The sequence below is a fragment of the Opisthocomus hoazin genome, chromosome 21, assembly GCF_030867145.1.
Source record: "Opisthocomus hoazin isolate bOpiHoa1 chromosome 21, bOpiHoa1.hap1, whole genome shotgun sequence".
NCBI classification, from domain to species: domain Eukaryota; kingdom Metazoa; phylum Chordata; class Aves; order Opisthocomiformes; family Opisthocomidae; genus Opisthocomus; species Opisthocomus hoazin.
The window spans coordinates 6,316,174-6,340,070 of record NC_134434.1 but is presented as its reverse complement, the minus strand read 5'-3'; the positions used below and the strand labels follow the sequence as shown (position 1 = coordinate 6,340,070).

Below are 23,897 nucleotides of genomic sequence, written 5' to 3'. Positions count from 1 at the left end.
GGCATTCTTGATGTTGTCATGTTTTAGCTAAAAAAGGAAACTCCAAAATACAGGTCTTGCAGCGCTGGCAAACAAAACCCCTGTTTCTCCAGCAGTTCCTAAGTCTGCCATCCCAGTGACCTTTCTGCCTCCAAAAACCCACCTGCATCCTCTTCAAGCAAACCAGACACCCACGGGCACAAGAAAAGCAGTATCTTCACCTTGGTTTTGCACGTGGGAATCAAGACACAGAAATTCGCCAACTTGCCCACGGAGGCAGGCACTGCCTCTTTAGCTCTAGAGCTGAACTCTTCCCACTAACACTCGCCAGCCATCTCTTGACAAACTTCTACTCATCAACCATCCATCCACACTGCTGCAACGACATTCACCCAACAACCAAAATGAAAAGAGGAACAAGCACAAATCTGCTCTGCTCTTTCCTTTTTTCTTTTTTTCCTTTGTGGATTTGCCTGCCCAAGCCCACATGCTGTACCTGTACCTCAGGAACCTGCTCTCGGGCAGCTCTGGGAGGGTGAAAATGAACCCGCTGGAAATTAACCTAATTTGAACGTGAACCAGAACAGGTTGTGCAGCATTTAATCTCACCACAGTTCACAAGTGGTGTCAGCAGAAGAACTAGGTAGCAAAATGCCAAACCCAAATAAATACTAAAAGCCTTCCGCCTTCTGGTGAAATAAAATCTGCACTTTGGGGAGTTTATTTTCCTTGTCTCTTCTTCACAGAATACAATATTTTGAAACTTTGCCATTTTTTTGAAGCACAATCTGTTCGTGTATGCGAGTTGCCAAGACACAGATACAGTTTAACGTTCTTTGGGGTTTTCTTTTCAAGAAAGAAGAAAGCAACAACAGTAGCGAGAAGAAAACAGGGATTTCACGACAGCAGGAGGAGAAGGGATTGCAAACGGGAATTGCCACGGCCGGGACTCACACCTGCAGCACCAACAGCCCCAGCGGGATTAGCTCATGGTGCGGAGGCAGAAAGCGGTTACCCCCGCACCGTGGCTCACCGCATGGTTATTTAATGAACGTCTCGGGCTGCCATCAGGCAATTTCACGCCTCTCGACTGGATCAGGCTAAGTTTCTGAGCTCCTTTTGTTACAACATGCAAAGTGCTCGTCCCTCTGAGCATTCCGGGGCCAGCGTCTGCAGGTGTCTCGCAGGAAGCATGAGCAATCCTGAACATGACACTGCCTTAAAGCCAGAAGCACGGACCAGCGGTCAGCACCGCTCTGCAGAGCCACGGCTGCCGCCCCGGCAGGCTGCAGCGGGGTGCAGACACCAGAGTCCCCCCCTTTGCCCCATGCTCCAGCTGCATGGGGGGCTCAGCTGAGGCTCTGCAGCTGCTCTGAAAAACAAGGGTCCAGGTCACACATGCTTGAAGGAGTTTCTCCCCAAAGGCAAACACTGACACTTAGAGGGCTTTTTTTTTGAAGAAAAAAAAATAATTGGAAGTCCCAAGATCAGGTCTCCTCAATAATAACTGCCATGCCAGTACCTCACTGTCAAAATAAAATCCCCCAGTTTACCAGAGCAGACATCAGCTTTGAAAGACGATGCTGTGTTCAACCGCAGTTTGCAGAGAAAGTCGTCTGTACAGGAGCTCAAAATGTGGAGGCAGCTTAGTAACATACAAAATTGGATGTTACCTGTTCCATCCTCCAGAAAACCAGTATTTTCCACGGTGTTCTTATGAATCATTATTATTTTTAGCTTTGTTTCCTGAAGAAAATCACCGCATGTGTGTATTTGACAGCGTGTCCCCCTGTGGCAAGTTTAAATCCATTGGCCAATTTCAGCCCTATCTGACAGAGAAATTGAGCTCTCGGAGACTGCAAATCCGATAAAAACAGGCGACTAAATAAAGAAGTCCCCATCTCAGAGGCAGGCTGAAGCACAAAAGCAATCCATGGTAGACACCAGACATCCATGATCAAGCTGTGCAGAAGCCCCGGGTGTCTCGGACACCAAAATAACAGCACGAGGCTCAGTGCTGAGGCACAAACCAGCTGGAGCCTGAGCATCCGCAGGGGTGTTCACTGCAACTCCTTGGGATCTGCGATAAGGAAAGCCCCAATTAGCCATCATACAAAGCATGAAGACTAAATGTGGATCCTTCTGCAAAAGGTTCACAGTCCTGGTTGATTGACAGATGGGACTGTACATCTGCTCCCCAGCATCCAAAAAGCCATGAGTTTTCTGGGCAATCAACCATTGGTGGCTTTCTGGTCTCCAAGCCTTCAAGCTACAGCTCATTTGAGAGCTCTCCCTGCAATTTTCCACACAGAGACTTCCACAACCACTTGACTCAAAACCCAGGTTTGAAGAATAATTGAGGAGAAAAAAACAGACTGGTTGGGAGCGATGTTCAGAGATGTGTCCAGAACCAAGTTTTGACTCAGCAAAACATCCAGGGCATCTGTACTGTTAAGCACAAGCTTAAACCTACTTTCTCTTACCACAGCGATTACCCACAGTAAATATTGAACTGACTCGTGCTAGAGGAGTCGCCACCTTCAAAAAACCTCAGTGCTTTCAGGGCAAACGCACCCATCAGGGCAGCAGTGACGCAAGCAGTCAGCTGCAGCATCACCGCAGCCTTCGGCACCCAGCTACCCGCCCCGCGTCCCTCCTGCACCAGCGCTGACCCGACCAGCCCCAGGAAGCCAACGCTGAGAACGAAGTGAGGCCTGAAAGCAAAACTGTAATAGGAAAAAGAAAACCTGACTTAATGAAAACACATTAAATACTTCCCTGTGAAGGTCTTAAACCCAACTCCTGAGGGAGGGGAGAAAAATACAACTTCCAATGGGCTTGTTAACCTCTTCCCACCAGCACTGACAGAGCCTACAGAGAGATTAACGTTACTAGCCCCTTCCAGTTAGGGCAGTGTTAAATATCAATATTGAAAAAGGAAACTTCAAAGTTTCCCAGCAAAAGGGTAGGAAGCATAACAGAGAATAATAAAGAAAGGGAAGACAGAGGAATTCACTACCCACATACGCTGTAACAGAAAATAAACTTTCACTTCTGGAGGAAAATCCCATTCCCCAGTCCCCAGACTTTTCCTTGCAGTCAAAAACTTTTTATGATATAATCCAAAGTAAATGGTTCTTTGCCACAAAAAGCTCCTATTTCCTTCAAAGGATATTAACCAGTTCTGTCTTCACCACAATTTATTATTAAAGCTGTGTTCAATAGCCATGTAGCAACACTTTCTTTCAAATAACACTCTTTAGCACATAATTTGCTGGTAAAATTTCACAGGCGGGAAATGCCTCTTTCTCCCACTTTTTAAGAGATAAAAGTGGCTCATTTACTATTCCTGTCTTTCCCAAGGATTTTTTGTCTGATTTCTTGAAAGATTTTCAAAGCCAAATGAACCGCTTTTCCCCTACCAGCTGTACTCAACTGGGTAAGCAAAATCCCCTCCCCTAAAACGAGAACAAAATGGAAATGCTGGGTATGTTTCCGTGGCAGGAGGCTGACCCGGCATCTCCGCAAGACCGAGCCGCGGAGCACCAGCTGCACAGCCAGCGTCTCGCCTGACACCAACGTGCCACTGCGCCCACACTGCAGTGGGAAAGGACCCGTGGCCATGGCTTAGGTGCAAAATCCCAAACTGAGATGGTTCTTGCAAAACCAAGAAATTAACTTTTTTTTGGTCCCAGACGCCCTGGAAATTCCAAGCAGGAGACAGTTCTTCATGCAAAGACTTGGTCTTCAACTGCAAAGGGCATCTCTTACCCATTGCCCAGTTCCGGACCACGTTTCAGCAAGCACTGGTAGATTCGATGCTGTCAAAGAGAAGTTCAAGCCTTGCAGGCCAGGTGGAAATAACCAAACCTTGAGAACTTAGCCCATTAACACAGCTGGACCCAGGCACAGAAACACTGAGATATCTCAAAGATGCTCAGGGCGCCCAGGGCAGAGCAGGGTCACCTCCAGCAACTGCTGCTATAGATGTAGCAACCTCCTGTTTAACATCAGTCTCGCACAGGATGACCAAAGGGGGGGGAAATATTTTTTAAACAAGTGTTAAAGATCATCTCACAGGTTTATTATTTATGCTTGAAAATTATTAAAGGTTAAAGCACACGTAGTGATTAGAGCTGATACAAAAAGTATCAGTAACACGGGAGAGTTCAAGGCCTGGTGATGGACTTGCCCATCTCCTTTGGTCCTCAGCCATCTGCCCCAGCAACAGCCCGTCACCGCTCATCAGCTGTCAAGGTGAGAAGCCTTTAATCCTGCCCAGGTCTGTCCACCAAGGAATCCCACGAGTGGGGATGCCCCAGCCAGGCGTAAGAGGAGCGGGAAGGCCGGGTGCATTCCTGGCGTCCCCGCAGTCAAACACTCGCCGCCTCTAGACTAAACAGCAGCCACCGAGCGAAGACGCCTGAGATTCCCTGCCAAATCGTTGCGCTTAAAAATTAAAATACACATAGATAACAAAGTGTATTTTAAAGGAGTGGGTCTGGGAAGAAGCCACACTGCCAGGGCTGTACCTGGGACTCATTTTTACAAGCTGGCTCTGTTCCGGCTGAAATCAAGTCCTCAGTCAAAAAGAACAAACACAAATGGGTGTAAATTCATGAACTAGCCACTTCTGGTGGTTTTAGTAGTGCAAATGCATCTTCCCGGGCAGCCACTTCTCACAAGCAGCCCCACTTGCCCTCCCATGGGTTGTTGTGGCATCTCCACAGCCATGACCACAAGTGCCTCCTGCATCACCACTGCCTTCCTCCCACGGGCTTCGTCTGTGAGCAAGCCTTTGAATTTTCCCATACAGGAAAAGTACCGGCTCAGGTCATGCCTTTTCGATTTAAATGTCTTTGGGACAGATCTGCAGGTGACAGAGAGGCTGGTGTTGGTGACAGTGGTTTGGTGGCTGAGGTGGGGAGGCACAAGGGAAGTTCTCTCACCACTTCTGCCTCCATGGTTTGGTTCTGTGTCTTGGTAATCCTTTGGTAAAGTTGTATAAAACCACATTGTGCGATGCTCAAAGCAGGGTGCCAGGGACAGGGCAGGTGAGCGCCTGAGCTGTGCCCACAACCCAGTTTGTAAATGCAGAGCTTTACCCTAGTTTCTGGAGAAAACCAAAAGCTAGCCGTTCATGTAAGCACCAACAATGTGGAAGTGGGCCTGAAAATCTGTTTTGCAACCCCTCATTAAGCCACAGAAAAATAATTTAATGAGCAACAGATTCTTAAAACCTGCTGAAGTTTCAACCAAAGGCCAAGGGAAGAGATGAAGTGGATATTGTGCTTTATTTGCCTCCCTGAAATACAGCTCAGCTGCTCTCTCCTTAGCCCTGTCAATAAGTAAGAGTGGCCAAGTGCCACTGGCTGCTCCTCCGTCACTGCCATGAGCAGCTGGATCAGTTGGCGGCAAATGGAGACGCTCCAACACAGAACATGGCACGTCCTCTGCACAGGACAGGGACGTTTTCCTCCACGTCCTTTATCTGTGTCTTCCCTCGCAGTTGTTTGCAATAACTCCTTGGAAACGGCAAACTGTTTCCTTAACAACTCATATCAGGGCTGCTCAGGAGAAGGGAGCTGAGCCTGCTGTAGTCGTGGGGCTGAGATGTCTCCCAGCTCCGGGCTTTCCTCCTCTCGTCTGGGAGAGCGGCGGAGCTGCTGGCTCATTTGGTGGCCATTGGCACATCCAGACCCGAGAACACCATCACTGCTGCCAGCCCCATCCCTGCGCTCCGTGCCCACGCTGCAACCCACACATTTATGTCTCAGGAATTAAAGTATTATTTATTTTTCTTGGTGTTTTTCCCCCAGGAACCACATTTTGGGACAGAAAATGGGAAAAGCAAAAGCACTTTTATGACTGTGATGGATTTTGCCAACGCGTACCAGAATCAGGACACACCTGAAACACTGTGCCAGGCGCAGGGATGCCACAGGACAGCCCCCAGGGCCTCTGAAGTCTTAGTCCTCCACTCCTCCTCTCGGGTGCTTTTTTCCCCAAAATAAATAAATAAGTAAATCCCTTTTCTTACCAAACCTGGAAATGCCAGCAGGATCAGAGTGCTTGAGTCACCTCTTGCTCTCTCCCTCTGCCTCTCCTTTCTGGCTCTGACTGACGGCTGAGACCCGCCGCACCGAACAGGGGGAACCTGCTCCTAAAGCCACCTCCCAGAGACTTAAACGCAGCCAACACATTGCCCCAAGTGCCACCAAATTTACTGTGGCAAAGAGGAGTTGACCTCAGAGCCACGGCCCAGAGGCAGATACTTTCTCTTCTCAAATCCAGGCTAAGCAATGAATATATAGACACAGAAAAACCCCGCATCTCCATCTGGAAAACCAACATCTGGAAACCTGTACAGTAGGAAACCTGGAACCGCTGGCACAACACATGAGCAGATGATGCTGCATTCACCTTCTATTTTCATTCCTGAGGCTCCTGAAGCTCAGAAGAGCATGGCAATGCCACAGCCTGGGCACAGCTCTCCCAGTAACCCTGTACCGGTGGATCCCAAATACTTCCCGATACCGTCAGCACCCACATTACAACGCTGGAAATGCCACTCGCTGGCCTGCCCCGTCGGTGACCGTGCCCCAGCACGGCAGCTGCCCCGGGGTTTCTTTCTCACAGGGCTCAGCTCGCCGCTCTGACTCAACCCTGCAACCTGTAATAAACCCAGCGCAGGAGAGGCCCCAAACCAAAATAGCAGGGCTTTTGCAAGGAGCGACGGAGGTGCACTGAAGGAACCGCGCGGCCGAGGTTGGGCAACGTCTGCTCGGATCACGCCAGGGTTATTTGCGTCTCAGGGCCTGTCTCCGCTGCGGGAGCGAGCTGCGTTTTCAGCTCGCGGCGGCTGACGTAGGTCAGCTCTGCCGAGGCACAAACACAGTGGAGACAAAGATCTTCGGCTTTGCTGCAAGGTAAAATCACAAGGTCAGTCCTTCGCGCCTGCCTCAAGATCGGCCTCCAGCAGGAGACAGTTCGGTGGCGAAGCTCTGAACAGCACCAGAACAAAACGCTGGAAGAAGGCGAAGCAGAAAGCTTTGCAATAAGGACTCCAGCAGACTAATCTCTGGATCCCACGGTGCAGAAACATACAGAAATGTCACCAAACTGTGCAAATATCAGACCCTATTTGCCTGCCTTTCAATAAGCTCCGTATTTCAGTAATTCAATTTTGAAGGTAATTTCCTGATTCAGGCTAATCTGTCTTACTCTGCCCATTTTCCTCTTAACACATCCTGCAAAAGGGCTGCAGGCTGCTGTGTTTATTCGTGTCAATATAGAAACCAGAGGGATGCAATTTCTTCTTATCTATCTGCACATTTTGGTTATGAGAGTCTGTTTGTCACTCTTATCAGAGTGCATCTCTAAATTTTAGAAGAGTTAAGACCTTGTAAGTGTAAGCGGAAGAGACACTTTGATAGAGATTAGACATGAGATCCTGTGCTAAGACATGCACTGAACGCAGGGCTGCAGGGACCCTGGGGAGGGGATAAGGAGCTGATACAGCTTTTGGCTAATTCTGTACCCTCCTGTAATCCCCCCCCAAACAAAACTGAGCCCCCTCTGCAGCTCTAGTCCGTAGGAGCTTTCAGGGAGCACTGGCGTAATCACATGCTGGAGCAACCTTCAAGCAGGTTTTGTGGGACACCAACACCCAACGCCAGTTTGGAGGTGAAGACCGGCCGTCTGACGGAGGGGATGATAGAGCATGGCTGCACGGGAGACGGTACGAGGGCTTAGGATGATCTGTTGTGTCCTGCCACCTCGCTGAGTTGTTTCAGGGGCTCTCACACTGGCTTGGACTTTCCACCGCCTGGACAAGGTCCTGTGCAGCCTGCTGTAGGTGACCCTGCTTCAGCAGGAGGGTTGGACTAGATGACCCACAGAGGTCCCTTCCAGCCCCTACTATTCTGTGATTCTGTGACCTTGGACTTCACTTCCCACCATGGCTCTGCCCCGATGTGTTCCCCGCACCCCGCTCCACCGTTTGCTTGCAGGAACAGCAACACAAGAGAAGAAACGGGGCCTTCAGAGCCCATTTTCACACTCACAGACCACCAGGGGAGCAGCCACATGCTCCCTTCTGATGCTAACAGTTCAGAGGAAACAGGGAGGTGACAACAAACAGCTTTTCCAGATGATGTCGCTTCCCAGCCCCGACGCAGCATCACTCCCAGTCTCCGCACGGGAACTGGAGGCACAGCGTGGGGCCACCCATCATCTTCCTGTTCACCTGGTGCCAGGATCATGCTGGTCTCTGCAGACATGACAAGGCAAGACCGAGTACTCCCCTGACATCCTGCACTGCTAAGGCAGCCTTTAGATTAGCTAGTTTTTCTTTAGACAACAGATGCAACACAAACCAGCCCTAAATCCATCGTACTTTAGGTGCTAATGTAAGTGGGAGATGGTAGATACGAGAGTTTTGCCTGCCTACAGCTTTCAGCATAGGGCACAAGAGACTTTAATATTAAAAACCCTGTTACAACACTTTGGCTGAACCCATCTGGCGTGTGCATCCAGCTGCTCGAACTTCGGTGGCCTGGGGCAAAGGGCACAGCTCCTCCCAAACGCCAGCACCTCTGCACAAATGGCAGCAACATCGCCGAGCAGGAAAAGCACCCGGTGCACCAGAGCCAGGAGCATCTGCTGTCGGGCAATCCCACCCAGCAACGACCCCCAGCCCTGCCCCCGCGCAGCTCTCCAGGGATCAGCACCATCCCCCTCCGTGCTGGGATCGCCCAGGCGGCTGCGCAGTGGGAATGTTCCATTCTCTGCTGATTCACCCCAGCTCCGAGATGCTCCGTCAGGCGCCTCGTGACCCATCGGATAAGAGGGGAGGTGGTGGTGGGTGGAAGGGACCGGGTGTTGGGATGTGCACGCTCCAGTTTCAGCTTGAACGACCCCGTCCGTGGCTGCAGGCAAGTTAATCATGCGACTGTAGAATATCTTGAGTTGGAAGGGACCCATAAGGGTCTCATCTAGTCCAACTCCCAAAGCTGCACAAGCTTTGTTTGCGTGCGTGTCCCCTCTCTGCCTAGCACGCAGGTGGGCTGCAATAATGAATGAAGACAAAAACGCCTCTGTTGCTTTGGGCTCCAACCCACACCCACCAAAGCACAGGACTCCCACGGGTGAGGATGCCGGCAGCCGCCAAAGGAGGATGCCCACCCTGCACTGGGGCTCACACAGCCATCCCGTTCCACTCAACACCTCAGAGTATTGGCCCGAACCCATGGAGGTGGTTCAAGACAAGGATGGGAGAGCAGCACCGGTCCCCGCCAGGTTTGTGAGACATCTGTGACACCCTTTAGCTGCAAGGAGACACCTGCCTGCGCCGAGGCTGGGGCTGTGCCTTCATGCTCCGGACATGCTGGATCCTCCAGAGACCACTGCGGAGGCACACGCCGAAAAACACAAAATGCAAAAGTCAACGGTTTGCCTACTCACAACCCCACCTCCAGTGGTCTGACAGAAATCCTATAGGAACCAAAGCCTCTTCCTTCTTCTCACCTTGCTTTGCCTATTTTTCTACCCATCAACTTAATTTCATGGGTGTGCCCAAGCCTTTCTCATCATGCACAGAGAAAAACCACTTCCACTCCTCTCCTCCCATCACGCCGTCTCAAATGCCCTCAAATCCTGCAAATCGCTCGCGGCTGCCTGGTGTGGAGCTGCGAGAGCCAAAGGCAGCTAACGGCTCAGGAGAACCTTATTGGGGTCCAAGCGATGCCAAAAAGGACTTTGTCTTCTGCTCCTCGCGGTCGCTGGAGCGGGTCGCATCCCTCGCAGGGCTCCTGTGCCTCCAGCATTCGGGCGGCTGCATCCTCCCATCACTCTGGGAAAGATGCGATGGTGGTGGAGGAATCTCCCCTCGCCCCCGTTCTCACGAGGAATCCCAGCAGTGGAGCTCCGGGGAGGCGAGCGGCAGGGGCAGTCACTCCCTCCGGTCAGCAGTACACCATAAATCAAGCCCATATTTTCCCTCTGCCAAGGTCTGCTGGCTTCACTGCCTCGCCATCCCAGAACCTGTTTTCTTTGCTGCTTATCTCAAATTAGGAAATCCACAGGAATTGCAGGCCGGGAAGCAGCTTGTCAAGAGCCTTCAGCCCTCGGGATTTTTTACGAGGGACTTTTCATTTAGTCGCTGCTTTGTTTTCAAACCCTCGGCTGTCTGCTTGCAGTGGGAGTTTGCTGGAATCAAAACTGGAGAAAAGCTCTTGGAATTCACCCGGGGAACAAAAGGGCTTTTGTGCAGGAGGATTTGGAGGACGCGGCTGCTTTCATTGCCGCCACCTTCATTTCTATTTTCTCCCTCCCAAAAAGCACCTGCCAGTGGGGCTGGAGGGGGTGGGCTGCTGCCCGGGCACAGGGCGACAGGCGGGCAGGGGGACGGAAGCAGAGCAGGAGGGTGAAGAGCTTCCCAAACCTTCACGCATCGTGGTGTGCAAGGCTCATCCAAGCCTTTCAGCCAAGCGTCGTGCTCCTCGCATGGAAGGCAGGGTGGGTTCTGCTCCCCAGTGCAGTGGCAGCACCCTGAAAAGCCTCCCAAGGGACGGGCTCTGCCATGCCAGCGGGTCCTCGCACACGACGCAGCCCCGTGGATGCGGGGCTAAAGCTCCCACGGCCAACGCGGGGAGGCTGTGGGTTCGCTCGCGAGCTGGGCTTCACTCCCACCGCTCCGCTTGCTTTTTCCATTTCCGCTTATCCACTGAGATTTCATCTCAAAACGCCACAGCGACTGACCACATGCAGCTACGGGGCTCTGACCAACTTCCCATATGAATATCCAGCAGGCAGCAGCAAGTCTCCTATATTCAGCACAAATGCAGGTGCCTCCCCGGGCATGGTGGGAGCAGGATTTGCCTTAAATCCACCAGCCCCAGCCCAGCTACAAACATCTCTACACCTCTCAAACCTGCTGCTCTCTGGAAAACTCGGCACGGTAGGAAGCCCCCACGTCCTTTCCCTACTGCTCTATGGAGCCTCAAAAACCAGCTTTCTTTGGTCTGGCTGCAGGGTGGCGATAAGGATGCCCTCCCCATCAGACAGACTTTTCACTCGAGGTCTCCCTCCAGTTTCAATTTTGGTTTTCAGGTTTTTATAATGTGCTCAGTGCAGCTGGGATTTTCTCCCGGCAGGTCCTGCAAGGTGTTTTTAAAGAAGCATCACTGGTGGAGCAAGAGCTGAGCAGCAGAGCTTCATTTCCCATCAAAAAACAGATCAGCTTCTGCATCTGCCCCGGCTGCCTGGACGCCAAGGGGTGACGAGTTCGGGCGAGGGGCAGCCGCCCTGGCAGCACCCGCACCACACTTTCCAAGCCAGGGCCCCTTGGAGCTGTCAGATGTGCTGCCAGCCCGGGGAAATGCAAATCGCTTTGGAAAACGAAGGTGACATTTCCACCCGCTTGCTGGTTTCTGCTGTGCTGCAGGCTCAAAAGCCCGATTCAGGTCTGCGGCTCCAGCTATGAAGGTTCTTATGTCTTGACGGTGCTTACATTTAAACACGTGCTTACGGGGAGCACGCGTTCCTATTTAGGCTGCGTTAAGTGGCAGGCTGAGCAGGACCACGTACCTCAAGGCTCTGCCAGGCTGTTGTCTCAGCCTTTGCAATAGCTGCAGCAAGACCTGGCTGCAGGCTTCAGCCCATTTCTCAGCCGTGGCCACCAGAAGGGACAACCTGCACACGGGCACTGGCAGACGTCCCTCTGCAAGCCATGGTGCCAGCCAGGCTGCAGGTTCCTCGTCATCACTGCCCCATGCCCGAGATGCTGCCCTGTAGCATCCGCTGGCAAAGCCATGTGGGCAAGCGTCGAGCCTTGTTGGGCCAAAAACGAGCCAGGAGGCTTAAACAAGGGAAAAGCAGGATTTTGCTAAATCAGGAGGGTGCGATGGGCCAGGAAGGACTCCCTGAGGAGCTCTGCAAACTGGCCCTTTGGGGTGCCGCTGTCCCCAGGAAAGCATGCACAGCCATTTGTCAGCCAGCTCTGCACCACTGCTCCCCACTCCGTCAACGCAGCCCCATCGCTCTGCAGAGACGCTGTTGCTCGCTGAGCAGGATCGCACCTTGCCGGTGGGACACCTGTCTCGGCATCATCACCCTCGCAGCAGGACAGAACAAAATCTAATCGGTGCCACGGGGCGATCTGAGCCATGGTTTTATTGCTGCACTGGGTGCTCCAGGCAGCCACAGAAGTCTCATTTTACCAAGCACACGTTTAATTTGATCAGCGTATTGTAAACGTTGGACATTTAAACCACACTGCTACGAGCTATCTTCTACAGCTGACGCGCTGCATATGAAATTTGGGTTTATAATTTCCTTCTCATGAGTAAAGCCATCTTAGGACAAAATGGGCAATTTATGTTCCAGAGAGAGAAAACTGCCCATTGACTTGGTCATTCTGAGAGTTACAGAGTATTAATAACTTTTACGGCCAAATGAGAATATCCGTGGCAACAAGGGAATGTGCCGCACGCCGTTTCTTTAGCGAGTATCCTTACCCTCTGCAGAAGGTCCCTGATGAACAGCGGGGCTGTGTTAATCCACACGGTCTCGCATTCACTGTGCTCCTCAGGGGAAAATAGCACCTCCGGGTTGAAAAGATTTAATAAATAGTGCCAAAGTTGTACAAGACACCTCTAGACTGAAACACTTCTCTTCAGTTCCCAAGTTGTGCTGTTCTGCTTGGCAGCTGGCAACTGTTTGTTTCAGCTAAAAGTGTTGAACTGAAGATAATTTTAGGACCACTTTCCTCTGCCGCGGTGCAAATAACATGCAGAATTTCAAATCAACGCCTAATTTTCATCCCAGGGATATGCTGCTCACGCTCCGTCCTTCCCTCGCGGCTCGGGCCAAACAGATGAGTTGATTAGAAATCCGGTGGCAAACTCGCCTGGAGGTTTTTCCTGCGCTAGAAGAACGCCGCGGCACCCGCAGCACTGGCATGGAGGGAGAGGATCTGCTGCCTTGCTTCACGTTGTGTCACGGGGTTTTTTTGTAAAGGTTCAGAAAAAGATTGTGTTGAAGTTTTCACCACGGTCAAGACTTTGACCGATCTGCTTTTCTGCTGCCTCGTTAGACAGCTCTCTTTTGCTGTTCTTTTTCTCATTTATGAGCTTATTTGCTTATTTTTGTACCAAAATTATCACAGAATCACAGAATCACAGAATCACAGAATCACAGAATGGTGGGGGTTGGAAGGGACCTCTGTGGGTCACCCAGCCCAACCCCCTGCCCAAGCAGGGTCACCCAGAGCAGGCTGCACAGCACCGCGTCCAGGCGGGTCTGGAATATCTCCAGAGAAGGAGACTCCACAGTCTCCCTGGGCAGCCTGTTCCAGTGGTCCATCACCCTCAGAGGGAAGAAGTTCTTCCTCATGTTCAACTGGAACTTCCTCTGCTTCAGTTTGTGCCCGTTGCCCCTTGTCCTGTCACTTGGCACCACTGGAAGGAGTTTGACCCCATCCTCCTGACCCCCACCCTTATTAAAGATGGCATTCAGCAGTTCTGGACAGCGCAGATGGGAGGCACTAACTCACACTCCCTCTGCTGGCAATGCCTCCCAGAAAATGTGTAGGTTCTACTTCAAAAACACACAGGAACCCTATTCACGGAGAGAAGCCAAGGGCAACCAGAGGAAAGCTGAACCCACGACCCCTCAGAGCCCTGGCACCCACCCAGGTCTCCAGCACCGCAACTCTGGGTGCAACCCCAACACCAGAGCAGGACAGGAGGCTCCGGGAGAATCACTGCACCCAGTTTGCACGGTCAGCAATAACCGCAGCCACTCCATGAAACCGCCAGCGGCAGAGATGGGCGAGAACCGGAGCTGCTCCACCACCACGACGGCAGCAGCAGGTCTGTCCAACCGCGAACGTGAAGCCTTGGTCCTGCAACCACTTCAGCAATGTATCTTTGCACAGAGGAGGAGGCTCGGGAAGCTCCAAGCCGTGCACGTGAAGGTCTGCAGGACGCAGCACAGCTCTCGGGGCTTCCAGGGAAGCTCTTTCAAGTTCAACCAGATTTTAGCCAGAGGTCAGAGAGCATGAGCTTCCAGCTCTCCTTCCAGACACCTGCTAAGAGCATACACTTGCTTGTACGTCATACAATGAAGTAAAGCAAGCAGTATGTCAAAACAAAAGCCTTTCCCCAGTTTTTATCATGCAATCTTATTTCAGTTTGGAAAACGCTTTGAAGAAATGCATTAGGACACAGTACTGTGGCAGAAGACAGCAAGTCTTGTCCTTTTTCCCCCCAGTAAAGTGCCCCTGACACATCTGGGCATATTTTTTTCTATCCACGTATGTCCACGTGGATCAAATCCCATCAGGTTACATCTCTCCACCCAGCTTTCTAAATCAGGAGCTGTAAATACAAAACTCTCTTTATAAGCCTTTCTGTCAAAGCCTCCATAGAACTCCCTGTGCGAGCTTCAAGCCTAGTTTCGGTTATAGACATACACACTCGCAAATACGAGCCTGCTTTCTAAGTTGCAAGAACAGCTAAGCAGAAATGGGAAAAAAAGAAACCAAGAGAAAGCAAGGTAGTATAAATCATCTATGCGGATCCATAATGTCCATCCTACTTAGCAACCAGGACAAAATACATCCCCAGCCTTGTAAATTCTTATGCGTGTGCTCAACTGCAAGCACATTCAGTCCCACTGACCCCTGCAAAAGGACTCATACGCTCCAAGTTTAGCACATGCACAAGCAGCTTCAAGATCAGAGCATGAAAAAAAACCCACAGCTATTTAGCTTCTCTTCTAAGGGGAAAGAAAAAAAATTCTCCAGACCCCACTCGTCCAAATGAGGGCCCTGCTTGGCTACAGCTGCTCTGCATCGGCTCTGATTCAATCTCCCAGATTGCTCCTTGCCTTTCAGCTGCGGCAATGCCTTTTTAAAGCAAGCTCCTGGAAAAAACAGCCCTCTCCTTCCTTGCAGGAGGTGCTGGCTGGGGAGATGCTTGTGCAGGATGGGCCCTAAATGAGCATGCTACAAGGTGAAGCAAATGCCTGTTGACGCTGGAAGCGCTGGCATTGTTCTGAGGTCGGCGCAGGAAGAGCGGGAGGAGGAACGCTCTCCTACTGCAGGAAGCTGTTCCAGTCTCTTATCAGACATAAAGCTTCTGATTTCTTGCGGGGGAAGTACCAAATGTTTTTAACGGGAAGAAAAAAAAAGAGAGGAGGAAAAAAAAAATCACATGCTTAGCTCTAAAGGAAGCTGCCTAATGACATGAATGAAACTGAAGTTATGCTACGAGGATGCCTGCGGTGCTGCCTAGCTCGGGTGGCTACCAGCAAGGGCACGTTCCCATACTGTCACCCTGCAAAGACCCCGCGAGGTGCAAGCCCAGAGGCCCCTCTCTCTGCCAAGGTGCCTGCTGCAAATTCAGCCTTCCTCAACTCCAGAAAGCGACTTACTACTAATCATCTTTGAATGCGGCGTCTGTGTCACCCTCCCCAGCTGCCAGGGACTATTTTGGGCTCTCCCTCCAGTTCAGATGCTGCTCTGTCGGAGGGCTGTTTTGCGACGTCCTTTCATGCAGCGCACCGCACCGATCCGGCCTTTTAGCTAATTTATAAAACTGATTCCTTGGCAGGAATTCAAGTTCTCGGTAGAGATGTTCCAAGTTTTATTAGCAATGAGCAAATTGCCAGTGTCCTTGGGAAAGGTAAAGAAAGTCAGAGTCTATGTTAATTGCCTTTATTTTTTCTAGAGGGTATCTCCCAAAGGACAACACTTTGCCACATAGAATGGCTCTCTGGTTACCTAAGTACCTGTACATATAACGGCTGTCATGGCTCATTGCACAGATACCTGCGTAAACTTCAGGTTTAAGTATGTTCACTATTTTATCAGACTTTGTGCTTTATTTGAGCCAAGCACTCCTTGTCTCCGGTCTGGTTTCTCCCGGTAGGTTATTAGGGGATTGTGATTTCCATCTCTTGTAGTCAAAAAAGAGAAAACATTTTGGAACAGGTTGAAAAACAACAGTATCTAGAGCATTGCCTTTCTTCTTCTTTAATAGGCTACTCTGTCAACCCTGTGCTTGTTAAACGAGAGAAAAATCTGTGGGCATGCAGTGAAGGTCGATCTTGTGGTTTTGGAAAACATTTAATTAGTACGGTTAAGTACTGAGGTCTGCTTGGGAGTGAGCTTCTGCATTAACCATCAGCATCTCACTGTTCAGAGAAGCAAACCTGCAAGAGGGGACTGCAGGTTAAGTCTCCATCTCCATGTCCGAAACTTCAGTGGTGGTCAAGCCTAGGATGAAAACTAGCTTCCCTGCCCTGTTGCTAGCTCCAAAACCTACGCAGGGCTGGAAAGCAAGCTCAGATCTCTGCATGCCACTAACAGCACAGAGTCCCAGCCGGCCTGATCCCGGCTGCCTTCTGCAGGGGCTGGCGTGAGCCACTGCAGCTCCAGGGACCCATCAGGGCTGCCAAAAGCCCTGTGCTGTGGCTTGTGCTTCTGCTGAGGCATTTTTGCTAAATGCTGAGGCTCAGTGCTTAAATGTACTTAAGATGCAGCTTTGCCCAAAGAGGGTTTGGCGTTTTGATAATGGCATGTGAAGTCCCTGACTCCTCCTTCATGATGCATCTAACTGGAAGAAGGGGGACAGCTGTTCTCAGCTCCTACAGGTGTTTAACTCCTTGAATAAAACTACACTAAATGTCACATATCTGTGCTTTAACCCCTGGGCGGTAGCGGGCATAAAGGCTATGATCACAGGCTGGCAGTTCCTTTTTAAAAGGATCAGCTAGCTGAAAGAAGAAATCAACTCTGGTCCTTCCAAAGCCAAATGTGGGTTTTATTTCTTCGTACTTTTGCAGCAGTGGAGACCCTAATTGTAGGCAATGAAAGCAGCCCTAGGAAGAAAGGGCTGTGTTGAAATCAAAGCTGGAAAGTGTGCCTCTAAACGGGTGCCAGCTGCCAGCACTGGAGAGGTGCCCCAGGAACAAGGAGCTGGTGCCAAGGGCAGTGCTAGGCGCTGCACAAACCCTTCTCAGCTCACGTGCTCTGTTTTTTAGGTGAACGCTTCACCTCCGACACGCAGGGACTTGCGTGAGCATGCAAGTCTAGCGGGCTCTTACTGGGGCTCCCGCAGGTGAGAGATGGGAGATGCTGGGATTTGATGAGAGCAGATACAGTGGAGCAAGCCCAGGGAAAGAAACCCAGTAACCAGTGCTGGGTTTCCCTTTAAAATTTTCTTTCTCCCTTTCTTTCCATGCTGGTACTTTGGCAAGGTTTGTCTTTGCCAAACGGGGACTTCCATTACTTCAGAGCTGTCAGAACAACAAAAGACTTCTTTGAGTCGTTTTCTATATCTGACCTTGAACTACTGGAGAGGCAATAAACATTCTTAAGAGGAACGATAACATGGAGTGAAGCTGTAATTTTTATAATACAACTTGTTGCTTCAGTCTCAGACAAGCCCTGCTGAAAACACACACCTGAGGAACTTCAGGACCAGACCCCACTGCACGATGAAAACAAGTACAAAAGCATGTGCCCTGGGACCGCTGCAGAAGAACGGCCAGATGATGCTCTGAGGCCACTGGGCACTGGTAAGCATTGTTTCACTGAGTGCAATTACACATTTTTGTTTAGAAAAAGACTCTCCTTCAAAAGCAGCTACCAAGTCCATGCTGATTCAGCCTTCCTTAAAGGCTTCTTACTGCAGACACAGTGTTGACTCCTGTACTTGTTTTCTATTGCTGCCTTATCTTTGGCATTCTCATCTGCAACTTCTACTGGTTTGGGGTTTTTTTCTTGACACTGGTTTCATCTGAGTGCAGCAAAAGTGGATGCTGCTTGGGCTTCAGTTCTGCTAACGATTTTTGATCTGCTTGGGTGCAGGCTAGGAAAATCTAGCCTCGATTATAAAATGGCAAGCTAAGTAGGCTAACAAAACAACAACAGCAAGAAACTGGATCAGCTCCGCTTGGTGAAGTTTTCCTGTTCAAACAGGGGGAAAAAATGATTTCTCTCTCTGCAGTCTTCCTTACAAATACGAAACTCTGTATCTCAGCTGCAGAGGCTGCTCCCTCCGGCTGTTTGCACAACGCTCCTCAGGCTCCACCGCACTCAGCTTTTCGCAGCAGCCCACTAAGCCATGGCCACTGCTCCTACGGCGACTTTGAGGGGGAAAGTAGCCTGAGTAGCTCCTGCCCCGAACCGCTCTCCTGATGCAGCCAGATGCTGCTCCCACCACGCTCATGGAAATTCAGGCCCCTACTTGACTATGGGATGCAAACCCCAAGCGATGTTCAGCCAAAGCTTTGCTAGCACCAGCAGACCAAGATGCACCAGCGGCTTCTTGGAGCCTCCATAAAGGACGTTCAGCATCTGTTTGCAACATCTCCGAAGTAAAGATGACTCAGAAGTGCTTTAGCACCCCAGAGACTTTCATTGGTGGGATGAACCCTCTGAAACATCAACTGGGTGTTTGGAATTTCTGGCTTAAAAGGAAGGATAGCTTTAATTTGGGGTTTGAGGCAAAAGAAAGCCTCACAAGCGAGGGTCTCCGACTTCCCCTCTCCAACTAGCTTTTTACTGAGCCACGATTACCGAGCAGAAGACGCTTTTCCATTCACACTTGTCAACATTCAGAACATTGTGGATTTGGAAGACAAAAGCAAAAAAACCCAGAACTTTTTGCACAATGAGTAGATATGGAAATTGCACTGAATGGCCCTCACCGCTCCACCACTGCAGAGCATAGTATCCAACGTGGCACGGCTCCAGGGTCCTAGTCCTGCTTTCCTGCTAACACCGCTCTAGCAGATAATGCTCTTCTCTTAAACTGTTCCCTGGCAGGCCCTAAGGAAGGGAACTGAGCAACTAAGGAAGGGAGCTAAGTAACTCTACAGGTAATGAAACTTTTTTTTTTAATTATAGCTCTGTCCATGCCTAAAATTAAAAGAACGCTCCTGCAACTTCTCCAGCCACCGGAGACTGACTCAACACTTTATATACTGACGCTGCTGCTGGTGGCCAGGCTGCAAAACTCATACAATGCACCAAGCGTCCCCCAAAATGTGCGTGACCGTGGTAAAGGACACCTGCGTGCTCCGGTTCCTACCCCCTTCCCTTACTTGGGATTCCCTGTGCCACCCGCTGCCATTGGGAAGCTGTGACCTGCCCAGCGAGCACTGCCCACGGGTGCTTTAGCTCCCGGTGAGATGGGAGCAGGGATGCAGAGCTTTGCCTTAGGAGCTGGAAACCTGTGGGCAGGCCAAGCATTAGAAATGCAAACTCATGGGGGGGAAGGCAGGGAACCCCATGGGAAAGGGTTGGGAATCGCGACCATGCCCAACGATCAGCGTGACGGACACTGCCGTCCTCCAAGGGCGTGCACGGAGAAGGGCTGCAAGTGCGTTCCCACTCCCCTGCTACCAAAGCTCCCACAATATTTTTCTTTTTCCAACTTAAAAAAGGGATTGGAGCTTGTTTCAGATGTGTTGTTTTAAAAGCCTTTTCTGAGAGGCTTCTATAGGTGTTGTCATGGCTCCTCTCAGCAACAGAAAATGGACAAGTGACATCAAATGCATGTGTTGTTTGGCGGAAAAAAAAGCGCAACTTTTTAGTCATCTTGTGTTATTGCAACCACAGTACACAGAAATTGCAACTCTGCCATATGACATCGAAGGTAATTGTGTTCCATCGATGCCAATACTCTTGGAGGAATGAAGTGTCTCATCTCTCCAAATTACTCCTGTGGTTTTAATTGAGCATCATTTGCTTCACCTTAGCAGCTTGTGTATGTGTCATGGGAGGGAATTCACCCCAAAGGAAGCTCCACTTTTTGGTGATGAAAGTAATAAATGAGCAACACTTACTGTGGCAGTGACAAACCTAAACTTTCAGCTGGGAGGAGAAAACAGCTCTTTGCTCCTTTTCCCCTGCAACTTATCGCTTTTATTACTGTAATTACTTCTCCAGTTTGAGCTTTTAAATGCTTGTGTCTTCCAGTCCCTGCCGAGCAGCCTGCTTAGCACCACGGAGCTGCTGCCCCGACCAGCACGTCGCTGGCTGTCGTTACATGGGGACACGGCACCCCACCATGCACTCTCTGGTTTTTGCACCCCCAGTGTTGCTGCCTGGGGAGGTGAGAGCTCCTTCCCTGCACAGTCCAGCATCGTTGCAAGCAAACACGTCGACAGTGCAACGCAGAGGGAGCGGGAAACAAAACACAGCAACTGGAGAGTCTTGACTGGGTATACTGGTTCCCTCTCGCTCAGCTGTACAGAGCAGAGGTTTGGCTTACGTCAGACATTTCTAGCCTAATACTTTATACCCCAACTAGTTGGTTTTCTTTTTTCCTCATGCTGGTTCATTCCTCCAGCATTGCACTGCATGAAGCTTTTAAACCTTTACAAACATTTGACTCCTCTTAACCCAAAGTAAGGACACAGGCACCTCCGTCACGTAAGCGGTTTAGCAGAGCAGGCAGCACATGCAACATGGGGAAAGAGTAATTCAGCATGGTCTCCTTAAAAAAATAAATCAATAAATCAACAGCTCAAACTGGAATGGGCTGTGTCTGCTCCTAGACTAGGCTTTGCCAGGCTTGCACCTCGCTGACCGTGCCACAGCTTTGCTCGCCGTGCTCTTGCGAAGCCTGCCCTTGCCAAGCGCCGATGTCATGGGAGCGCGTTCATGGGGAGAAGCTGAGGTGGTGCTGACGAGGCAAACTGCACATTGCACAACCAAGGCGAGTCTCGCGCTGCTTACGGGTTAATTTTACACCAGCAAAAACCTGCCACCTACCTAGGATACGTTTTTTTTTCCAAAAAAAACAAAGAAGCTACCATTTAGGCTTTACATCTGTTCCACTGAGACTTCTAGCTGGAAAAAAAAAAGAGCATTTCACATAAAATGTAGTATTTTGATTAGGCGCAGGGCCTTTGGTCAAAGTCCAGAGGGTACACGTTCAGCCAGCATCACGTGGGACGTGGTTCTCATAATCTCGGTATCCCTTTTCAGCTAGAGCACAAAAAAAAATGGTATTTGAAACAACAAAGTCTAAGAATTAGAAATGAGATCAACAGACAGCAATATTTAGTTAAGTGGAGCTCATTTCAATGTACTATTTATGAATTAGTGCTCCAATGGGAGCTGCTCCCCCTTCCCTTTTCTTATTTCAATGGAGAAATTTCCATATTTGCAGGTTGCTTCCCTCATGTGGGCTTCGTGAGCGAATAATTCCCCCACTACAATGAATGTGGAAGACTCTTCAATGTATCTGCTGTCACGAGAGTTCAGATTTATAGCCTCAAACTCTGTTCAGCTTGTAATTAATATGGACTTCTGCATTCTATTTTTTCCTCTTCCAGAACAATATCCTATTAGTCACGACAGCCCAACGTGCCACGTTTGGGCAACGACACAACAACTTCTGAGCTACCACCACCATCAAATCCCCCTTGTCCGGAGCGGAGTCCTCTCCAAATGTGAGAAACAGACTGCGCAGACCGGCTCTGCTTGAGGAAATCTTGATTTTCTACAGATTGTTCCACCCAAAAAAATACTCTTTTGGAACTGAAAAGAGGGAATGGAGGTAGAAATGAGCACAGGGTGAAATGCAGGAGTTTGCGCCCAGGGGTGTCTTTCTGACTCAATCTGTATTTTCTTGACCGCAGAGTCTTTGGGGGTCTGTTGGGGCACAGGTGACGCGGCCGAGTTCTGCAAGCGCGACGCTGACAGCATCTGCTGGTTTCTGCTATGGAAAGGGCCAGGCCAAAACTTCTGCTTCCCAACTCCCGAGACACTTTGATCTCCCCCAGCCCGTGCTATGGTTGTGCAGAGGAAATCACCTCCGCTTCTGCGCGCGGCTCAGGTAAGGGTCCGAGGAGCGGTTCTGCCCTCATAAGTAGGTGAGATTCCTTGCAGGGGATAAATCTTATCAGAGGAGAACCCTCCCAGTTACTGTCCCCAAACGGGCAGCATTAAAAAAAAAAAAAAATTAATCTCTGGCAGATTCTCAGAACAACTTTGGAAACGATTCAAAGCAGGGACAGGGCTCTGCAGCTCAGCGGCTGGCTGAAGCTCTGGGCAGTATTTTAGAAAGCTGACGAGGAACCTCCTGTGCAACACATGAAAGCTGATCCCGAAATGCAGATTATGCCTCCCTTAACTCCTCCTGAAGAACGATACCTCTGCTGTGAACCCCAGAACCGAAACCCCTTCCCAAGCAAAACCCCAGCCTCAACAGCTGAACTTGGAAAAGTTATCTGCGTGAGGAATTCAGGCTGAAGACACTCGTGTTGCAGAGCGCGAGACAGACGGGGAACGGGTCCGAGAATGATGCCATGCATCGAGCTCGTGTTTTGTGGGTTGGTTACTGGCACTTTCCCATTTTCCCCGGTACGGAGAAGGACAGACAAGGCCGGTGCTGGTGAGCATGGGGGGTAAGCAGCACCAGGAGGGTGGGCTGCAAGGGCCACCACCACAGCTCCCTGCCCGTCACCAGGCAGGCTGTCCCCCCTCCCCGAGACCTTCTGGGGACTGCCGGGAAGCGGCTGCCCCCCTGCCAGGCCCCTGCCCCTCCGGGGGTCTCACAGGGACCCTCCCGCCAGCGGCAGCGTGCTCTGGGTATCCTTTGGTTCAATTTTGCATTATCAAACTTCCTTGGCTCTTTCTATTGGAAACTTTTACAATTCTCTGCTTGGCTGGAAAAGATGACTGCAGCAAACCCAAATTAGGAATAAATTATACAACAACTTTACATTTTTCTTACAAAGGAAAACTGTGTGGCAAGAGCTGTGAAAGCACCTCCTTCCTATGTCCTCCCGGCAAGGCTCAGAGTGGAAGGCCACTGACTTCACAGATGTCTTATTTTTAAACAAAAAACCACCACCAATAACAGCAACAACAAGCCCCAGTCCCAGTTTGGGAGCTGCTCTCCCACTGGGCCATGCACTGTCTCTCACCCCCCCCATCCCCCCCCACTCCCCAACACCCTCGAGGGCTGCAAAATGCAAGGACGGAGCTGCAATATCAAATCCCAACACTGAAAAGAAGCTCCGGGAGCTGCATCTGGGTGGCCGGCTGCTGACATATGGGCATCTATTTTCACAGTGAATGGCCGGAGCAACTCTGCCTTCAACATCTCCGCCCGCTCTTGCAGGGACTACTGCATTCCCACGGCATTTTTGCAATATTAAATTCTCCACCTCCTCCCATCCCTCATACCCCCCCCCCACCCCGCCTTGCAGGACACAAGGCAGAGCCACTCTGCAAGAGCCGTCAAGTTAAAAAAAGCAGAGATCAAGCGTTCCCCACCGTGCTGCAAAAAAAAAAAAAAAAAAAGAAAAAAATAAAATAAAAGTAAAATAAAATAAAGTAAAAGAAAGTAAAGTAAAATAAAGTAAAATAAGATAAAATAAAATAAAGTAAAATAAAACTAAAGTAAAATAAGATAAAATAAAGATAAAATTAAATTAAAATAAAGTAAAATAAGATAAAGATAAAATTAAATTAAAGTAAAATAAGATAAAATAAAATAAAGTAAAAAAAAAAAAAAAAATCTCGGTTGTCCCCTGCCCAAACCCGCCCCAGCCGAAGCGCCGAGCCCCCGCCCCGGAATGCCAATTAAAGCAGCCCCTCCGCACGCTCTTAACGACCCGGTGCCACAAACCGCCCCCCCGTCCCTGCCCAAAAGTTACCAAATATTAAAAAAAGGGGGGGGGGGGGGGTTGGAAAATGATCTCAGCCCTGGCACGAGAACACTGCTTCCCCATGGCAACACAGGTACACGTCTGATTCCTGCTAACTCCGCTCCACTTTCACCTTCCGCCTCCTCCGCGGGCTGCTTCTTTTTCAGAAGTTTCGTTTCACTCCGCGCTGGCACCGCGCCGCGGCTCGCGCGCGCCCGCTGCCACATTTCGCGTGCGCG

At 50.2% G+C, this 23,897-nt stretch overlaps 1 protein-coding gene across 1 annotated transcript in view; it reads right to left on the bottom strand.

The window, feature by feature from the left end:
* The window catches only part of MAP2K6 (mitogen-activated protein kinase kinase 6), a 54,678-nt gene that overhangs the window by 30,210 nt on the left and 571 nt on the right, over window positions 1-23,897 (bottom strand). The window lies entirely within an intron of this gene.